General features: G+C 46.5%; 1 protein-coding gene and 1 pseudogene across 4 annotated transcripts in view; one reads left to right on the top strand and one right to left on the bottom strand.

Moving 5' to 3' along the window:
* Nucleotides 1-21126, top strand: part of LOC139270369 (lysine-specific demethylase 4C-like) — a 632979-nt gene that overhangs the window by 5879 nt on the left and 605974 nt on the right. The window lies entirely within an intron of this gene.
* LOC139279758 (U2 spliceosomal RNA) lies at nt 20396-20634 on the bottom strand (annotated as a pseudogene).

Raw genomic sequence — 21126 nt, 5'->3', positions numbered from 1 at the left:
TATATGCAGTTTGGAACTGCTTGGGGTAAACTCTATCCACTGTTACCTCCTTGGAATAACCTCTTTCACCATTGACAAATCGCTTCTGTCATCTGAACTTCATCTGCCGTCTAATTCCAACAGCTTGGTCCTCAGAATCCCACCATCATCAGCTCGAACACCAGCATCACCAGACACACCAGCAGCACCAACAATACCAACCTTCACCGCAATCACCTGATGTTGCACAGGGCATCAGCACCCGATCACATTGCTGCCGAGGAGGCCAGGGATTTCACTTGATGCTGTACATCCTGGCTGCCACATAATGCGTCAGGTTGGCATCACCCCACACTAGCACCATAAAGCATCCCTACAATGCCCAAGCCATTTGTTTCACATTCATCACCATTGTGCCTCACCATTCACTACAACTCACAAAGCCACTTCCAAAGGTGCACACAAAACTGTCCAAGAAGGCAAAGTGTTGAAAATAAAGATTTCAATGTTTGACAACAAATTAGCAGAAACTTTACATGAACATTGGTTAAAAGACCCTACTCTTGTGTGTTGTTAGTTGGTATGATTGGACAAGGATGAGGGTGAGTGTGAGGGGTGGCTCGTGAGATGGGGAAGTGATAATGTAGATAGATAGAGAAAGAGGGATGGGTGCAGGTGCAAGGTAAGTTGGTGTGAGTAAAGATGTGCAGAAGTAGGGGTAGGGAAGACAGAGATCATTGAAAGGTTTGCACCACTGAAGCGTGATCCTGTTGACGACATTTCTGCTTGTGCCCTCCTATGCAGCGTGCAACCAAGCTGCGTTGGTCTGCGGAGAGGTGTCTTCGGCCCATTGGAAAGGAAGAGGACCTCCCTGCATGTTGTGACTCCCTCCATAAGGATGGGAACCAATGCAGGGAGATAGAGGGTAACAAAATGGAGACAGAAGCAAAAGACAGAAAGGAGATGAGTAAAAGTGGAGGGCAGAGAAACCCAAGGCAAAAAACAAAAAGGGCCACTGAACAGCAAAATTCTAAAGGGTCAAAGTGTAATAAAAAGGCAAGCATGAAAGCTTGGTGCCTCAATGTGAGGAGTATTCGGAACCCAGGAGAGAGCTCTGAGCTAGTTAGAGTGGGTGAGAGCTCAGATGAACAGGACCCCAAGAAAGAATGCAAAAGGCAGAAGGCAACAGAGCAGAGTAGCACTGGGGTAAGTGTAAACCACAAGGTGATAGGAAGGGACAATATGTATGAATATAAAGGGGCTGCAGGAGGGGTCAAAACTAAAAATCATGGTTTAAAAACTAGTATTAAAACACTCTACCTAAATGCACACAGCATTCGAAATAAAGTAAATGAGTTGACGGCACAAATCATTACAAATGGGTATGATTTAGTGGCCATTACAGAAACGTGGTTGCAGGGTGGCCAAAACTGGGAATTAAACATACAGGGGTATCTGACAATTCGGAAAGATAGACAAGAACGGAAAGGAGGTGGGGTAGCTCTGTTAATAAAGGATGATATCAGGGCAGTTGTGAGAGGCGATATTGGCTCTAATGAACAAAATGTTGAATCATTGTGGGTGGAGATTAGAGATAGTAAGGGGAAAAAGTCACTGGTGGGCGTAGTTTAGCGGCCCCCAAATAATAACTTCACGGTGAGGCGGAAAATAATCAAGGGAATAATGGAGGCATGTGAAAAAGGAACGGCAGTAATCATGGGGGATTTTAACCTACATATCGATTGGTCAAATCAAATCGCACGGGGTAGCCTTGAGGTGGAATTCATAGAATGCATACGGGATTGTTTCTCAGAATAGTATGTTACAGAACCTACAAGCGAGCAAGCTATCTTGGATCTGGTCCTGTGTAATGAGACAGGAATAATAAACAATCTCCTAGTAAAAGATCCTCTCGGAATGAGTGATCACAGTATGTTGAATTTGTAATACAGATTGAGGGTGAGGAAGTAGTGTCTCAAACAAGCGTACTATGCTTAAACAAAGGGGACTACAGTGGGATGAGGGCAGAGTTGGCTAAAGTAGACTGGAAACACAGACTAAACGGTGGCACAATTGAGGAACAGTGGAGGACTTTTAAGGAGCTCTTTCATAGTGCTCAACAAAAATATATTCCAGTGAAAAAGAAGGGCGGTAAGAGAAGGGATAACCAGCCGTGGATAACCAAGGAAATAAAGGTGAATATCAAATTAAAAACCAATGCGTATAAGGTGGCCAAGGTTAGTGGGAAACGAGAAGATTGGGAAAATTTTAAACGACAGCAAAGAATGACTAAGAAAGCAATAAAGAAAGGAAAGATCGATTACGAAGGTAAACTTGCGCAAAACATAAAAACAGATAGTAAAAGCTTTTACCGATCTATAAAACGGAAAAGAGTGACTAAAGTAAATGTTACATAGAAACATAGAAACATAGAAAATAGGTGCAGGAGTAGGCCATTCGGCCCTTCTAGCCTGCACCGCCATTCAATGAGTTCATGGCTGAACATTCAACTTCAGTACCCCATTCCTGCTTTCTCGCCATACCCCTTAGAAGATGAGAAGGGGGATTTAATAATGGGAAATGTGGAAATGGCTGAGACCTGAAACAATTATTTTGCTTCGGTCTTCACAGTGGAAGACACAAAAACCATGCCAAAAATTGCTGGTCACGGGAATGTGGGAAGGGAGGACCATGAGATAATCACTATCACTAGGGGGGTAGTGCTGGACAGGCTAATGGGTCTCAAGGTAGACAGGTCCCCTGGTCCTGATGAAATGCATCCCAGGGTATTAAAAGAGATGGCGGAAGTTATAGCAGATGCATTCGTTATAAATTCTCTGTACTCTGGGGCGGTACCAGCGGATTGGAAAGCAGCTAATGTAACGCCTCTGTTTAAAAAAAGGGGGCAGACAAAAGGCAGGTAACTATAGGCCGGTTTGTTTAACATCTGTAGTGGGGAAAATGCTTGAAGCTCTCATTAAGGAAGAAATAGCGGGACATCAAGATAGGAATAGTGCAATCAAGCAGACACAACATGGATTCATGAAGGGGAAATCATGTTTAACTAATTTACTGGAATTCTTTGAGGATATAACGAGCATGGTGGCTAGAGGTGTACCGATGGATGTGGTGTATTTAGATTTCCAAAAGGCATTCGATAAGGTACCACACAAAAGGTTACTGCAGAAGATAAAGGTACGCGGAGTCAGAGGAAATGTATTAGCATGGATCGAGAATTGGCTGGCTAACAGAAAGCAGAGAGTCGGGATAAATGGGTCCTTTTCGGGTTGGAAATCGGTGGTTAGTGGTGTGCCACGGGGATCGGTGCTGGGACCACAACTGTTTATAATATACATAGATGACCTGGAAGAGGAGACAGAGTGTAGTGTAACAAAATTTGCAGATGGCACAAAGATTAGTGGGAAAGCAGGTTATGTGGAGGACACAGAGAGGCTGCAAAGAGATTTAGATAGGTTAAGCGAATGGGCTAAGGTTTGGCAGATGGAATACAATGTCGGAAAATGTGAGGTCATCCACCTTGGAAAAAAAAACAGTAAAAGGGAATATTATTTGAATGGGGAGAAATTAGAACATGCTGCGGTGCAGAGGGACCTGGGGGTCCTTGTGTATGAAACTCTTTTTGAATCCCAAAAGGTTAGTTTGCAGGTGCAGCAGGTTATCAGGAAGGCAAATGGAATGTTGGCCTTCATTGCGAGAGGGATGGAGTACAAAAGCAGGGAGGTCCTGCTGCAACTGTACAGGGTATTGGTGAGGCCGCACCTGGAGCACTGCGTGCAGTTTTGGTCACCTTACTTAAGGAAGGATATACTAGCTTTGGAGGGGGTACAGAGACGATTCACTCGACTGATTCCGGAGATTTTCCAGAGGTTACCTTTTGATGATAGATTGAGTAGACTGGGTCTTTACTCGTTGGAGTTCAGAAGGATGAGGGGTGATCTTCTAGAAACATTTAAAATCATGAAAGGGATAGACAAGATAGAGGCAGAGAGGTTGTTTCCACTGGTCGGGGAGATTAGGGGGCACAGCCTCAAAATACGGGGGAGCCAATTTAAAACCGAGTTGAGAAGGAATTTCTTCTCCCAGAGGGTTGTGAATCTGTAGAATTCTCTGCCCAAGGAAGCAGTTGAGGCTAGCTCATTGAATGTATTCAAATCACAGATAGATAGATTTTTAACCAATAAGGGAATTAAGGGTTATGGGCAGTGGGCGGGTAAGTGGAGCTGAGTCCTCGGCCAGATCAGCCATGATCTTGTTGAATGGCGGAGCAGGCTCGAGGGGCTTGATGGCCTACTCCTGTTCCTAATTCTTATGTTCATATGAAGGGAGTCATGGGAGAGCCTGGGTGCAGCCATGCACCTTTGTGCAGTGCTTGTCAATGTTTGTAGCACCTCAATGCTGCAGAACACTGACAGCACCACTGTCAAAATCAATGTGGACACGGTCCCTTTAAGGAAACTGGCTGATAACACGTCATCAAATAACGGCATCAGACCCGTTTCCTTTTAATTGGCCACGAACCTCAAAGGGTGGGCTTAACAAGCCCCATCAAGCTAAAATTTTTTCACAGTGTGGGATGGAGTCAGGAACGGGGTCGCAACCTGCCACCTACCCTGGCCGTCCCGGACCCACTAAGGTTGGCGAAATTGCGGCCATGGTTGCTATCCTGGGACCCTGCGCCTGCATGGTGTCCTTGTGTGGGCGTTGGAGGAGGACATGACTGGGCTCAGCTGTGATGCTGTGTGACCAAATGGCCTGCCAACACATTGTTCAGGCTCGAACATGAAGAATGACTGTTTAGGCAAGGTATTGGAAGGAGCTTGTCTTGCCTGTGGAACCGTGCCCCCAGGAAGGAGTCCAGTGCCTTCAGGATAGGAGAGAAAATTTGCAACAAAAAAAAAGAGGGAAATTGCAAAAATGCTAAATGCTGCTAAATTGGTTTCAGCTTATTTACTGGGCTGGGTTTTGGTGTAGCAAGGCATCTGCATTAGTTAGACTTGCCTGGCATCCTTCAGCTCAAATAAAATTGCCCAATAAGATGCTGAAAGTGCGAGCTAATAATGGCTCAGTGAAGGAAACGGGATATCTGGGATCTGCGTGAACAGGGCAACCAAAAAGGCTATGTTCTTAACCAATGAGATTTAAGGATTGGGAAACAAACAGCAGAAGGACTAAGAAAGGGAGTGAATTCAATGTCAAGGAGAGAAGGAAGGATTGGATTCAGAGAGGAAAAAAAGGTCAGGAAAAGTAAGATTTAAATAGCTCCTAAAATAATTCACAATCTGAATTGAGAATCTGGAATGAGACAGAAAGGTTGATTGACAGTCATGAACACATCATCATCATCATCATAGGCAGTCCCTTGGAATTGAGGAAGACTCTTAACATGAGTTCTCAGGTGGCTGTATAGTCCAATACGAGAACCACAGTCTCTGTCACAGGTGGGGCAGATAGTGGTTGAGGGAAGGGGTGGGTGGGACTGGTTTGCCGCACGCTCTTTCCACTGCCTGCGCTTGATTTCTGCACGCTCTCGGCGACGAGCCGTGAGGTGCTCAGCGCTCTCCCGGATGCACTTCCTCCACTTAGGGCAGTCTTTGGCCAGGGACTCCCGGGTGTCAGTGGGGATGTTGCACTTTATCAGGGAATCTTTGAGGGTGTCCTTGTAACGATTCCGCTGCCCACCTTTGGCTCGTTTGCTGTGAAGGAGTTCAGAGTAGAGTACTTGCTTTGGGAGTCTCATGTCTGGCATGCGAACTATGTGGCCTGCCCAGCGGAGCTGATCAAGCGTGGTCAGTGCTTCAATGCTGGGGATGTTGGCCTGGTCAAGGACGCTAATGTTGGTGCGTCTGTCCTCCCAGGGGATTTGTAGGATCTTGCGGAGACATCGTTGGTGGTATTTCTCCAGCGACTTGAGGTGTCGACTGTACATGGTCCATGTTTCAGACCTAAACAGGTGGGAGTGTATTACTACAGCCCTGTAGACCATGAGCTTGGTGACAGTTTTGAGAGCCTGGTCTTCAAACACTCTTTTCCTCAGGCGGCCGAAGGCTGCACTGGCGCACTGGAGGCGGTGTTGGATCTCATCATCAATGCTTGCTCTTGTTGATAGGAGGATCCCGAGATATGGGAAGTGGTCCATGTTGTCCAGGGCCCCGCTGTGGATCTTGATGACTGGGGGACAGTGCTGTGCAGTAAGGACAGACTGGTGGAGGTCCTTTGTCTTGCTGATGTTTAGCATAAGGCCCATGCTTTCGTACGCCTCAGTAAGTACGTCGACTATGTCCTGCAGTTCAGCCTCTGTATGTGCGCAGACGCAGGCGCGTCCGCGTACTGTAGCTCGACGACAGAGGTTGGAGTGGTTTTGGACCTGGCCTGGAGACGACGAAGGTTCTGTAGTTTAGTTCCACTTCAGCGGGGAGCTTGTCGACTGTGAGGTGGAGCATGGCAGCGAGGAAGATTGAGAAGAGGGTTGGGGCGATGATGCAGCCCTTTGACCCCGGTCCGGACGTGGATTGGGTCATGGATCCGTTGGTAAGGATCACGTTTGGATGTCGTCGTGGAGCAGGCGGAGGATGGTGACGAACTTTTGGGGGCATCTGAAACAGAGGAGGACGGTCCATAGACCCTCGTGGTTGACAGTTCAAAGGCCTTTGTAAGGTCGAAGAAGGCCATGTATCAGGGCTGGTGCTGTTCCTTGCATTTTTCCTGCAGCTGTCGCGCTGCAAAAATCATGTCCGTTGTGCCCCATAGGGGACGAAATCCGCACTGTGACTCTGGGAGGTGCTCCTCAGCTACAGGGAGAGACATCTTAAGCCAGGTATGGCAGGTTAGATGGCCGCTGGGGTGGCAGCCCAGGGAGCTCCCCTGCTGAACTGCCACCATCCGGCAACTTTCCACCCTCAGCCTCCCCCCTCCCACTGTCTAAATTTCCCCTAGCCCTAATATACCCTAATAGGGGGTCTTAAACACTTTAAACCCCTACGCTAAACCCAACCCTGCGAATCCCACAAGATCGGGCCGACCTCAGGCTTCCCTCCCCCACCACCACACCATCCATCAGCGACGACGACCGGGAGTCCTTGATCCACGACGATGCCCGGCGAGCAAGTGAGACTCCGACCAGGCGACCGGGCCTTCACTCCTCCAGCGGCGGCGGGCCTTCGCTCCTCCAGCGGCGGCGGGCCTTCGCTCGGCTCCTCCAGCGGCGGCGGGCCTTCGCTCGGCTCCTCCAGCGGCGGCGGGCCTTCGCTCGGCTCCTCCAGCGGCGGCGGGCCTTCGCTCGGCTCCTCCAGCGGCGGCGGGCCTTCGCTCGGCTCCTCCAGCGGCGGCGGGCCTTCGCTCGGCTCCTCCAGCGGCGGCGGGCCTTCACTCCTCGACGACGGCTGAACCTGTCCTTCTCCACAGGTGACCTCCTCCTTCAGCGACAACAGGAGCTCTCCTCCTCCTCCTCCAACTCATGGTTAGCATCATGGCTGTGACCCCCCCTGAGCCCCCACTCTGAACCCCAGTGGGCCACTGACATAACACATACTACATTGTTAAAAGGGTACTTGCACTACTAATTACTGGCCCTAAATATCTGCAGTAGGTTTAGTTTTTATCTACTTCATGATATTCAATGCATGCCAATGGTGAGGCGGACAGAGAAATGCTGTTTTCGCGGAGCGGTGTAACTCGGACAGCAACGTTTGGATAATGGCATTTAACCGCGCTTCTGCCCCTCGCCTGAAGTGGCTGTACCATTTATGAATGATCAGCAGTGAGCGCCATTAGCCTCACTGTTACTTTGACAGCAAAATGTGGCATAATATTCATTTTGAAATGATGAATAGGATGGAGCTTTTCAATTAGACTTTTATCGTAAAAATAATTCAATACCAATTTTCTTAATAACCACTTTAAAAAGTTTCCTATATTTTTTTATGTCAATTGCTGAGATTTGAGTCATGCACAACCTCATTGATGGGTATTTGTAATTTGGGATGCGATTATTTTGGGTGGGGCTCGAGGATATTGCAGAGCTAAGAAGGAGCGAGGCCCCTGGGGGGATTTGAACACGAGGAGGAGAAATTTAAAATTGAGGCGCTGCCGGACCAGGGGCCAATGTAGGTCAGTGAGCACGGGTGATGGGTGAATGGGACTTGGTCCGAGTTATGACACAGGCAGCAGAGTTTTGGATGAGATCAAGTATACGGAACATAGTTGGTGGGACGTCGACCAGGAAAGCATTGGAATACTTGAGTCTTTAGGTTAAAAAGGCATGGATGATGGTTTCATTAACAGATGAGCTGAGGCAGAGGCGGAGTCGGGCGATGTTACGGAGATGGAAGTAAGCGGTCTTGGTGATGGAGAGGATATAGGGTTGGAAGCTCGGCTCAGGGTCAAATAGGTTGCCAAGGTTGCAAACGGTCTTGTTCAGCCTTAGACAGTGGCCAGGGAGAGGGATGGATTTGATAACTAGGGAACGGAGTTAGTGCCGGGGACCGAAGACAGCAGCTTTAGTCTTTCCAATATTTAATTGGAGCACATTTCGGCTCATACAGTACAGGATGTCGGACAAACAGCGTGACAAATTGGAGACAGTGGAGGGGTCGAGAGATGAGGTAGAGCTGGGTGTTGTCAGCGTACATGTGAAAACTGACGTTTTTTCGAATGATTTTTGCTGAAGTGCAACATGTAGATGGGAAATAGGAGGGGGTCATGGATAGATCCTTGGGAACACCAGAGTAACGCTGAATTCAGAAATACACTGAATTCAGCCTGTATTTACACGTTAACTGTAGCATTGACGCAAAATGAAACTGTTTTGCTTTGACACTGCAGCTGTCTGAATGCATCCTTCGAGATCCAAAGCGGGAAAATGTCTACCATTTATTTTTGATGGTTGAATATGTTTAGTATTACTTTGATAAAATTGCATGAAGATGCTTGTTGGTAAATTTCTGCACTCTCTTCATCATCTATCTTTTATCACATTGCTCCCGCACTGGTATGCCGACACCCTGCTTTTAGTTATCTGTCAAATGCAGTTTACCAGCTGCTCTGGGGCTTGCTGTTAGGGAGATCATGTGCAAAAATATGTCTTGACTGCTGTGACCGTGTACTGATGTGTTCAAAGAATCAAAGAAGTTTACAGCATGGAAGGAGGCCATTTCGGCCGATCATGTCCATGCCAGCCAAAGAGGCTATCCAGCCTAATCCCACTTTCCAGCTTTTGGTCACTTCAGGTGCACATCCAAGCACTTTTTTAAATGTGGTGAGGGTTTCTGCCTTTACCACTGAGTTCCAGACCCCCACAACCCTCTGCGTGAAGATATTTCTCCTCAAATCCCCTCTAAACCTTCTACCAATTACTTTAAATTTATGCCCCCTGGTTGTTGACCCTTCTGCTAAGGGAAATAGGCCCTTTCTATCCACTATATCTAGGCCCCTCATAATTTTATATACCTCAATGAGGTCTCCCCTCAGCCTCCTCTGTTCCAATGAAAGCAAATCCAGCCTATCTAATCTGTCCTCATAGCTTAGAGTCTCCTCCTGGCAACATCAGCTAGTTTTGATCACCTTACTTAAGGAAGGCTTTGGAGGGGGTACAAAGACGATTCACTAGGCTGATTCTGGAGATGAGGGGGTTACCTTATGATGATAGATTGAGTAGACTGGGTCTTTACTCGTTCTGGTTCAGAAGGATGAGGGGTGATCTTACCGAAACATTTAAAATAATGAAAGGGATAGACAAGATAGAGGCAGAGAGGTTGTTTCCACTGGTTGGGGAGACGAGAACTAGAGGGCACAGCCTCAAAATACAGGGGAGCCAATTTAAAACCGAGTTGAGAAGGAATTTCTTCTCCCAGAGGGTTGTGAATCTGTGGAATTCTCTGCCCAAGGAAGCAGTTGAGGCTAGCTCATTGAATGTATTCAAATCACAGATAGATAGATTTTTAACCAATAAGGGAATTAAGGGTTATAGGGAGCGGGCGGGTAAGTGGAGCTGAGTCCTCGGCCAGATCAGCCATGATCTTGTTGAATGGCGGAGCAGGCTCGAGGGGCTAGATGGCCTACTCCTGTTCCTAATTCTTATGTTCTTATGAAGGTGGCTCAACCGTGGCTTACAAGGGAAATTAGGGATAGTGTTAAAACCAAGGAAGAGGCATATAAATTGGCCAGAAAAAGCAGCAAACCTGAGGACTGGGAGAAATTTAGAATTCAGCGGAGGAGGACAAAGGGTTTAATTAGGAGGGGTAAATCGAGTATGAGAGGAAGCTTGCAGGGAACATAAAAACTGACTGCAAAAGCTTAGAGTGATATGTGAAGAGAAAACTATGAGTAAAGACAAATGTAGGTCCCTTGCAGTCAGAATCGGGGAAGTCATAACTGGGAACAAAGAAATGGCAGACCAATTGAACAAGTACTTTGGTTTGGTATACACTAAGGAGGACACAAGCAACCTTCCGGATATAAAAGGGGTCAGAGGGTCTAGTAAGAAGGAGGAACTGAGGGAAGTCCTTATTAGTCGGGAAATTGTGTTGGGGAAATTGATGGGATTGAAGGCCGATAAATCCCCAGGGCCTGATGGTCTGCATCTCAGAGTACTTAAGGAGGTGGCCTTAGAAATAGCGGATGCATTGACAGTCATTTTCCAACATTCCATAGACTCTGGATCAGTTCCTATGGAGTGGCGTGTAGCCAATATAACCCCACTTTTTAAAAAAGGAGGGAGAGAGAAAACAGGGAATTATAGATCGGTCAGCCTGACATCGGTAGTGGGTAAAATGATGGAATCAATTATTAAGGATGTCATAGCAGCGCATTTGGAAAGAGGTGACATGATGGGTCCAAGTCAGCATGGATTTGTGAAAGGGAAATCATGCTTGACATATCTTCTGGAATTTTTTGAGGATGTTTCCAGTAGAGTGGACAAGGGAGAACCAGTTGATGTTGTGTATTTGGACTTTCAGAAGGCTTTCGACAAGGTCCCACACAAGAGATTAATGTGCAAAGTTAAAGCACATGGGATTGGGGGTAATGTATTGACGTGGATTGAGAACTGGTTGGCAGACAGGAAGGAATAAACGGTCCTTTTCAGAATGACAGGCAGTAACTAGTGGGGTACCGCAAGGTTCAGTGCTGGGACCCAGCTATTTACAATATACATTAATGATTTAGACAAAGGAATTGAATGTAATATCTCCAAGTTTGCAGATGACACTAAGCTGTGAGGAGGATGCTGAGAGGCTGCAGGGTGAGTTGGACAGGTTAGGTGAGTGGGCAAATGCATGGCAGATGCAGTATAATGTAGATAAATGTGAGGTTATCCACACAGGAAGGCAGAATATTATCTGAATGGTGACAGATTAGGAAAAGGGGAGGTGTAACGAGACCTGGGTGTCATAGTACATCAGTCGTTGAAAGTTGGCATGCAGGTACAGCAGGCAGTGAAGAAGGCAAATGGCATGTTGGCCTTCATAGCGAGAGGATTTGAGTATAGGAGCAGGGGAATCTTACTGCAGTTGTACAGGGCCTTGGTGAGGCCACACCTTGAATATTGTGTACAGTTTTGTTCTCCTAATCTGAGGAAGGACATTCTTGCTATTGAGGGAGTGCAGCGAAGGTTCACCAAACTGATTCCGGGATGGCAGGACTGACATTTGAAGAAAGACTGGAACGACTCGGCTTATATTATGGAATTTAGAAGAATGAGAGGGATCTCATAGAAACATATAAAATTATGACGGGATATGATAGGTTAGATGCAAGAACAATATTCCCAATGTTGGGGAAGTTCAGAACCAGGGGTCACAGTCTAAGGATAAGGGGTATGCCATTTAGGACTGAGATGAGGAGAAACTTCTTCACTCAGAGAATTGTGAACCTGGGGAATTCCCTACCACAGAAAGTTGTTGAGGCCAGTTCGTTAGATATATTCAAAAGGGAGTTAGATGTGGCCCTTATGGCTAAAGGGATCAAGAGGTATGGAGAGAAAGCAGGAATGGGGTATTGAAGTTGCATGATCAGCAATGATCAAATTGAATGGTGGTGCAGGCTCGAAGGGCCGAATGGCCTACTCTTGCACCTATTTTCTATGTTTCTACCACTTACCAGCTCAATCCTGATTGTTGTCCAGGTCTTGCTGCATGCGGGCACGGACAGCTTCATTATCTGAGGGAGTGCGAATGGAGCTGAACACTATGCAATCATCAGCAAACATCCCCACTTCTGACCTTATGATAGATGGAAGGTCATTAATGGAGCAGCGAAAGATGGTTGGGATGAGGACACTGCCCTGAGGAACTCCTGCAGCGATGTTCTGGGGCTGAGATGATTCACCTCCAACAACCACAACCTTCTTCCTTTGTGCTAGTTATGACCAATGTTCCCACTAATTCTTTTTGGGTGTGTGGCCCCCTTTAAGGGGCTGCACAGCCCATTCGTGTTTTGTTCCATTATAAAGGCCCATAATTTAACGAGAACATTGGGTGTGACTCAAGCCAGTGGAGAGTTTATCTGGGTTGGAAAGTCACGATGGGCTAGACTTTCCACTATGGTCAGAATCGCTGGAATATCGCCCATTTAAAAAAAAACACAAGTTACGCCTTTTTAATTTGGACGATAACCTTAGGGATGAGAAATGGGCCTTAGCGATGTATTTCGTCGTGCAAGGCTGGCATCCATAGCAATGGCCATTCTGCACGTGCGTGTTTTTTTTTCAGACAAAGCACTTTTCCCACGGCGGTTGACAGAGAGAACAGGGGACCTGGCCCCATCAATAACATTATAGAACCGTTCTTTTATTCTTGCCCCTGTTGCTTTATAAAATAAAATCTATTAGCCAACTGAACTCCATTTCCTTCCTCATGGGATGACATACCCTAGTTCTGCTACTTTTACTGTGGACCAGAGGGGGAAAAAAATCCATGATTTATTAAAACCTGACATTACAGCAATGTACTTGTATGTAACTTTTCTCATTTTATTCTTCCATCTCTATTCTGCAGCATGTGATTAGTGATCAATACTGGCTGAGAAATTACAGGCCCCATCACTATAAATTGGTATAATTGGCCTTAAATTGTCCTCAACAAATACAAATGTGATTAGATAAGAACATAAGAAATAGGAACAGGAGTAGGCCATATGGCCCCTCGAGCCTGCTCCGCCATTCGGTAAGATCATGGCTGATCTGATCATGGACTCAGCTCCACTCCCCTGCCCGCTCCCCATAACCCATTATCCCCTGATCATTTAAGAAATTATCTATTTCTGTCTCAAATGTATTCAATGTCCCAGCTTCCACAGCTCTCTGAGACAGCGAATTCCACAGATTTACAACCCTCAGAGAAGAAATTTCTCCTCAACTCTGTTTTAAATGGACGACCCCTTATTCTAAGATCATGCCCTCGAGTTCTAGTCTTCCCCCATCAGTGGAAACATCCTCTCTGCATCCACCTTGTCAAGCCCCCTCATAATCTTATACGTTTCGATAAGATCACCTCTCATTCTTCTGAATTCCAATGAGTAGAGGCCCAACTTACTCAACCTTTCCTTATAAGTCAACCCCCCTCATCCCCGGAATCAACTCAGTGAACCTTCTCTGAACTGCCTCCAAAGCAAGAATATCCTTTCATAAATATGGAAACCAAAACTGCACACAGTATTCCAGGTGTGGCCGCACCAATACCTTATATAACTGTAGCACAGCTTCCCTGCTTTAATATTCCATCCCCTTTGCAATAAAGGCCAAGATACCATTGGCCTTCCTGATCACTTGCTGTACCTGCACACTATCCTTTTGTGTTTCATGCACAAGTACCCCCAGGTCCCGCTGTACTGCAGCACTTTGCAATCTTTCTCCATTTAAATAATAACTTGCTCTTTTTCTGCAAAAGCGCATGACCTCACACTTTCCAATATTATAAACCATCTGCCAAATTTTTGCCCACTCACTTACCCTGTCTGTCCTTTTGCAGATTTTTTGTGTCCTCCTCACACATTGCTTTTTCTCCCATCTTTGTATTGTCAGCAAACTTGGCTACGTTACACTCAGTCCCTTCTTCCAAGTCGTTAATATAGATTGTAAATAGTTGGGGTGCCAGCACTGATCTCTGCTAGTTACTGGCAGCCCACTGTACTGGTTGCCAACCAGTGAATGAATCATTTAGCCCAACTCTCTGTTTCCTGTTAGTTAGCCAATCCTCTATCCATGCTAATATATTACCCCCAACCCCGTGAACTTTTATCTTGTGCAGTAACCTTTTATATGGCACCTTGTCAAATGCCTACTGGAAGTCCAAATACACCTCATCCACTGGTTCCCCTTTATCCACCCTGTTCGTTACATCCTCAAAGAACTCCAGCAAATTTGTCAAACATGACTTCCCCTTCATAAATCCATGCTGACTCTGCCTGACCGAATTTTGCTTTTCCAAATGTCCTGCTACTGCTTCTTTAATAATGGACGCCAACATTTTCCCAACCACAGATGCTAGGTTAACTGGTCTATAGCTTCCTGCTTTTTGTCTGCCTCCTTTTTTAAATAGGGGCATTACATTTCCAATCTACTGGGACCTCCCCAGAATCCAGTGAATTTTGGTAAATTACAACCAATGCATCCACTATCTCTGCCTCTACTTCTCTTCAGACCCTAGGATGCAAGCCATCAGGTCAGGGGATTTATCCGCCTTTAGTCCTCATCATCATCATAGGCGGTTCCTCGAAACGAGGATGACTTACTTCCATGCCAAAAAAGGATAAGTTCACAGGTGTTTCGAATGAAGTACCCGAACTACATCCTGTGGAAGATGCCTGTGCATGGATTTTTTTAACGTGGTGGCCGTTGCACACCAGCCACCACACGGGCTTGACAGAGCTAGGTCTTGGTCCAGTGGCAAGGATTACCCAAGACGACTGGAGACCAGCTCTGCTGCACGTAACACCTCCTTAGTGATTGTGATTGTGTTCAGTTCCTCCACCCCTATAGCCCCTTGACGATCAACTGTTGGGATATTTTTTAGCGTCCTCTACCGTAAAGACTGATACAAAATGTATGTTCAGAGTTTCTGCCATCTCCATGTTCCCCATCACTAATTCCCCAGTCTCCTCATCTAAGTGACCAACATTTACTTTAGTCACTCTTTTCTTTTTTATATACCTATAGAAACTCTTGCTATCTGTTTTTATATTTCATGGTAGTTTAATTTCATAGGGCTCAATTTTCCCCAAAGGTTTTTTTTTTGCGTACTTGAAGAGTTACGCTCGTTTTTTGGGGGCCCAAGTACGCCAAAAAATTTTTTCTAAGTTTCCTTGTTGGATTTCTTCATTTTGGCGTGGCCTAACCTGTCTTTTAGTTTTGGGGGAGGAGCCTTGATCTGCGCCAAAAAGATCGGCTGCCATGGTAACCAGGAGCACAATGCGAGCTAAGGCTGCAAAGTGAAACATACAGCCAGCTCGCAACACAGTAAAACACATTGTATCAATTTAAAAACACATTGAAATATATTGCAGAAACTTACCTCCAGTGCCCCCAGCCGAAGGGTTTGCAGGTCCAGTTCGGCACTGGTCCGCCGCCTGAATCGGTCCCTCTCTCTTCCGGTCCCCCTCTCTCTCTCCCCCCCCCCCCCCCCCCCCCTCTCTCTCTTCCCCCCCCCCCCCCCTCTCTCTCCCCCCCCCCACGCTGGCCGAAGCAGAACTGGAGGAACTCTCAGCTGGCCAAACGTGCCTAAATGGCCAGAATTGGCGCGTGTGGCAGGTTACGTCTCCTTTGGCTTTTAAAAAAAAAATGAACCTAAAAAAAATCGTAACTAACTGAATGTCTTTTGACAGATCACCCGGGAGAAGGGCCTTCGCAGGTGGAGATTTGGGCTATTTGCACAACTCTTGCCCAGCGAATGTGCTTCAAACTCTTGGCCCGGGGCCTGCTTTTACCAGGGTTTTAATAGATAGAAAAATAAATGTTACTACTTATTTTTATATTAAAAACCCTGTTTATAAAGATAAGTTTATTTTTAACACTATTAAAACATTTTTTAAAAATCATTTTTTTTCTCTAAAACATGCAATTTCTATTAATTTTTTAAAAGTGAAATGTTTTTCTTAATTTGTGTTTTATTTGATCCCATTACTATGAATGAGAATACTACATTGTGATTGCATTGTCCAGGCCCACGTGACCCTAAGATGCGCTTACGCTCCTGGAATACGTGGGCCTCTGTGCTGGGCTGCGTATCAAGGCCTTGGAGTGCAAGTGTTCGTAAATACCATTTATAAGAAGTGCAAGTACCAGGTAATTTTGGAGAAGAAAATTTTGGTCGGAGGTATCCAACTGCAATTTTTGGTCCAGTGTAATAGAATGTGGATTTGCAGTCCTGATTCTTACACTAAGTTCCAGATCTCTCATCTGTGCCATCAGTACAGCTGCTGTGTTGGGGGCAAGGTGTTTTTTCCAAAGGCAGGTGATGACGATTGTTGGGCAAATCGCTCTGCTCATCATTGTTTATTTCTTCAGTGTTGTCACTTGAATATTCTTAACTGAGGAAAAGATAACCTTTTTATTAAAAGGAAGGGAGCGAAAGGAAGTGCACTCAGGAGGAGTAAATAAAATATAGCTGGATCCCCACGGAATAGTGGAACAAGGCTTGCGTTCATTCGTTACTGGCGATCAACATGCTGGAGCCACATGTCGGTTTACCAGTCTGTTTGACTGTCATTTACATAATGTTAGTACTGGCCATCTTTGTTTTGATGCCTGAATCTATCCATGTCTGTTTAGTACCATTGCCTATCCAACTATGTACCTTGAAAGATTATTAGTATGATGTTGATTCTGCTTGTTCTGCAGAGTGGAAGCGATACTTTTTTTTGGCAGATTGTTACTGGCAACCAGCAGGTTACAGGGGTGGATATTCTGGAATTAGTCAGAGGTAGCAGAAAGCATTGGTAATGAAGAGAAATTAAAAGGGTGGAGGTCTGGGAAATCGTCCTCTGGACTTCAGTGTGCAAAACAAAAAGGGAGAATTGAAAGGGAATATCACAGTTCAGAGTGAAAGGGCCGGAACTGTGATATTTGTCAAGCACAGTAAGTGCATTTTTTTGACACATTTCATAATTATGATTAGTATGACATGTTGGAAAAGCTGTACTATCAATTCCCAATAGTGATATCTTTAAAAAAGATATTTTGTAAAAAGGCTTGTGATGTGAGAAGTGGAAATTTGATGTCGAATGAAATATTGCACAATATGAAAATGATTACTTTTTCTCTGACTGCATGGGTTAGCAGGTGACTATTTGTAGGATATCTGACAATGATACACAATCAGCTGTTGGGAATTATGCTGAATTGCAAGAGATTGGTTATCACTTAACTTGCCCCCCCCCCCCACCTTCCTTCTGCTGAAAGAGAGTTTTCCAGATTCAGAATTGTATCACCATGTTGGAGACAGAGCACAGGAAGGGCACGACCCAAAGCATAATTCAAATTTTGGGTGAAAATGTCCATGGTATTTGCACTTGTATTGAAATTTAACTGAAAAAGCAGTCCTCATTGCAGTGAATTTTACTGCAGAAGTAAGCTCAGGTTTAAAACAGAAAAATCACAAAAGGCACGGCCCCTTTAAGACATTCTAACATTTATGATGTTCCTGTATATGAGTGTCTGCTCAGACTGATACATTTGGTCTTTTCCTTGTTTGTCGTTAATCATTTGGGGCGGGGCAGGGGAAATCTCCCCCATTTTCCCCCTTCTAAAGATGCTCACTGTTGCTGGTTTATAGGTCCACAGGTATTGGCAGCCGTGTGATACCTTGCTTGAATGGCCATCCATCATGCGCGAGTCTGGACAGTGAGTGCAAGCAAACTATTCAACCTGCCATTACAATTTTCAGCGGGTGTTGCTAGATCAGAGCCTGGAGCAGAAACCAACAGTGATGTTCCTTTTTACTCCCATTCCTAGCCTGGCCACTCTGACGTGAGTTGCAGCACCTCAACTGCTGCGCCTGTAGCAATCAACAAAGTCAGAGCAGAGGTTGAACTTTGGATTTCTAATCCGATTTGTATAGTCATATTCCATCATAAGTATAGCCGATAAATACATGACAAGCTGTAATGTTTTGTTGGCCCTCCTCTTCAAGTCCTGTGCAAGATACAAGGAATGAAAGGACAAAGGAAGACTCTGGAAACAAAAAATCACTGAGATTTCCTTTTAAAGCCAGTTCAGTGTCACATGCACATGTGCTACAAATAAAGTGTGTGAAGCATACGACCCTGTACTGACCTTGCATCACCGGTAATGGGATATCTAAGAGGTATATAACCAACCATCTCCCTGCCTGTTGTATGAATCATGGTGCAGTACCTCTTCCCAGAATTATTTTATTTTTCTATAATCCAATCTTTCTCTACATGACTCCCATTAAGCAGCTGTGCAAGACTGACCTATTGAACTGTGCTGAGGTACAGAAACATTGAAGTATCATATGTAGTTTTTCTCACCTTGCTGCATAACATTAATTCCCAGGCCTCATTCCACAGCTGGCATCCTAGAGCCCAAGTTTCCGCTCTCTGTAAAAATGGTGAAACTCCATAAGGTGCGCCGACTTTCTGGAATAAAAAGGGCACCGAAAACTTACCTTGTGATTCTGCGAGTTCCTCAGGACGTCTTCGTGCTTGGCATGGCGCAGCACAAGGGTTCGGGGGCGGAGCCAGGTCCCGGCGCTGAAAACAGAGCGTGCGCGCATGTGCAGTAGCTCTTGCCCCTGAGGCTGCGTGGGAGGGGCCCGAAGCACGCCGGCCCGAGCCCTGGCCGAATGGGCTCCCCGGGCGAAGGTCGGGACTCGGGCCTCCCTCCCGTTCAGCTCTCCACCTTCCCCGCCCCCCCCCCCTCCCGTTCAGCTCCCCCCTCACCCGTTCATCTCTTCCCCCTCCTCTTTCCCCCTCCCCCCCTCCTCTTTCCCCCTCCCTCCCCTCCTCTTTCCCCCTCCCTCCCCTCCTCTTTCCCCCTCCCCCCTCCTCTTCCCCCCCTCCTCTTCCCCCACCCTCCTCCTCTTCCCCCCCTCCTCCTCTTCCTCCCCCCCCTCCTCTTCCCCCGCCCTCCTCCTCTTCCCCCCCCCTCCTCTCCTCTTCCCCCGCCCTCCTCCTCTTCCCCCGCCCTCCTCCTCTTCCCCCCCCCTCCTCTCCTCTTCTTCCCCCCCCTCCTCTCCTCTTCTTCCCCCCCCTCCTCTCCTCTTCTTCCCCCCCCTCCTCTCCTCTTCTTCCCCCCCCCCTCCTCTCCTCTTCTTCCCCCCCCCCCCTCCTCTCCTCTTCTTCCCCCCCCCCTCCTCTCCTCTTCTTCCCCCCCCCCTCCTCTCCTCTTCTTCCCCCCCCCTCCTCTCCTCTTCTTCCCCCCCCTCCTCTCCTCTTCTTCCCCCCCCCTCCTCTCCTCTTCTTCCCCCCCCTCCTCTCCTCTTCTTCCCCCCCCCTCCTCTCCTCTTCTTCCCCCCCTCCTCTCCTCTTCTTCCCCCCCTCCTCTCCTCTTCTTCCCCCCCTCCTCTCCTCTTCTTCCCCCCCTCCTCTCCTCTTCTTCCCCCTCCCCCATCCTCTTCTTCCCCCCCCCATCCTCTTCTTCCCCCCCCCCCATCCTCTTCTTCCCCCCCCCCATCCTCTTCTTCCCCCCCCCCATCCTCTTCTTCCCCCCCCCCATCCTCTTCTTCCCCCCCCCCCCACCCCTCGCGGTCAGAAACACAGACACACTGAAGGAAACAGTCACTGGGGTGGTGGAGGGGGGCCCTCCCAGCACGCTGTTGGAGGGCTCCCGGTGCTGCAGTTGGTGAGTAGAAACGTAATTTTTTATTTATAATTTTTTTTTTTTGATTGATTTATTGATTTATTTATCATTTATTATTGATGATGGCTCTTTATTTGTAAAAGTGAAGTGTTTAATGCTTGTAAACTTCCCTTCCCCTCCCCCCCCCCCCCCGCCATCTCTCAATCCCTGCGCCTAATTTTTAAAGTGTAGGCAAGGTTTTTCTGAGTGTACAAAAATCTACACTTGCTCCATTTTAAGTTAGCTTGGAGTAAGTTTTCGCTGCTTAAACTTACAAAACAGGCGTAAGTGGTTGGACACGCCCCCATATGAAAAAACAAAATCTGTTCTAAAATGAAACTATTCCAACTCACTAGAACTGGAGCAAACTAAAGGCCGAGAATTGCAATTTCTATGATGCTCCAAAAAATAGGAGCAACTCAGGCCGAAACTTGAGCCCTAGAGGGTGCTCTCCTAGCTAATTTTGTTGCTTGTGCTTCTCTCAACTGTTCTTTTTTTTTATGCATTGCCAATCTTTCCAATTCTTTGTCAGATCACAAACGCCAGAGGTCACCTTGCACACATCAAGGATCACCCTGCGCCAATGCTCTTAGCCAAAAGGCCTAGAGCCCAAGCACCGTTCCTGAAAGTACTGCAATACCAGGTTCGTGCCATGGAGGTGGATGGGTCAGGCCCCCCCACACACCTCTATGGAGGTAGATGGGTCAAGCCACCCCACCCACCTCCTATTTCCAAAAAGCATAGGAGAATCACCTTCCTGATCTAGGGAGAACCACGTTGGGGTCATGGTTACTCCCCTGTCAGGTCAGTTACACATGATCTTAGCCAAAAGGCCGAGAAATCAACAAAGTCTGTATGGAGCACGGGTTGAACTTTGGACTTCTAATCCGATTTGTATGGCTTTGTTCTACCCTGGATGGTGTCCTGTACACCAGGCCATTGGGGAAGCTGGACTTTGTTTTGTTACAACTGTGTTTGATTTTGAGCAAATTCCAGCATTTTATTATAGGGATTGTTTCACAGAGTCACAGTCATATTCTATCATAAGTAGATAGATAAAAATAAATGTAGATAAATACATGACATTAACATAATAACATAATAAATAGGAGTAGGCTATTTGGCCCCTCTAGCCTGCTCCACCATTCAATAAGATCATGGCTGATCTGATCTTGGTCTCAACTCCACTTTCCTGCCCACTCCCCTTGACTGACTCCTCTATCATTCAAACATCTGTCTATCTTCATATATATATTCAATGACCCAGCCTCCACAGCTCTCTGGGGAAGAGAATTCCAAAGATTCACGACCCTCTGAGAAGAAATTCCTCTTCATTT

This window comes from Pristiophorus japonicus, chromosome 1 (assembly GCF_044704955.1).
Source record: "Pristiophorus japonicus isolate sPriJap1 chromosome 1, sPriJap1.hap1, whole genome shotgun sequence".
NCBI classification, from domain to species: Eukaryota; Metazoa; Chordata; class Chondrichthyes; family Pristiophoridae; genus Pristiophorus; species Pristiophorus japonicus.
The sequence above is the reverse complement of the archived record's forward strand: the minus strand, read 5'-3'. Positions and strand labels throughout refer to the sequence as shown.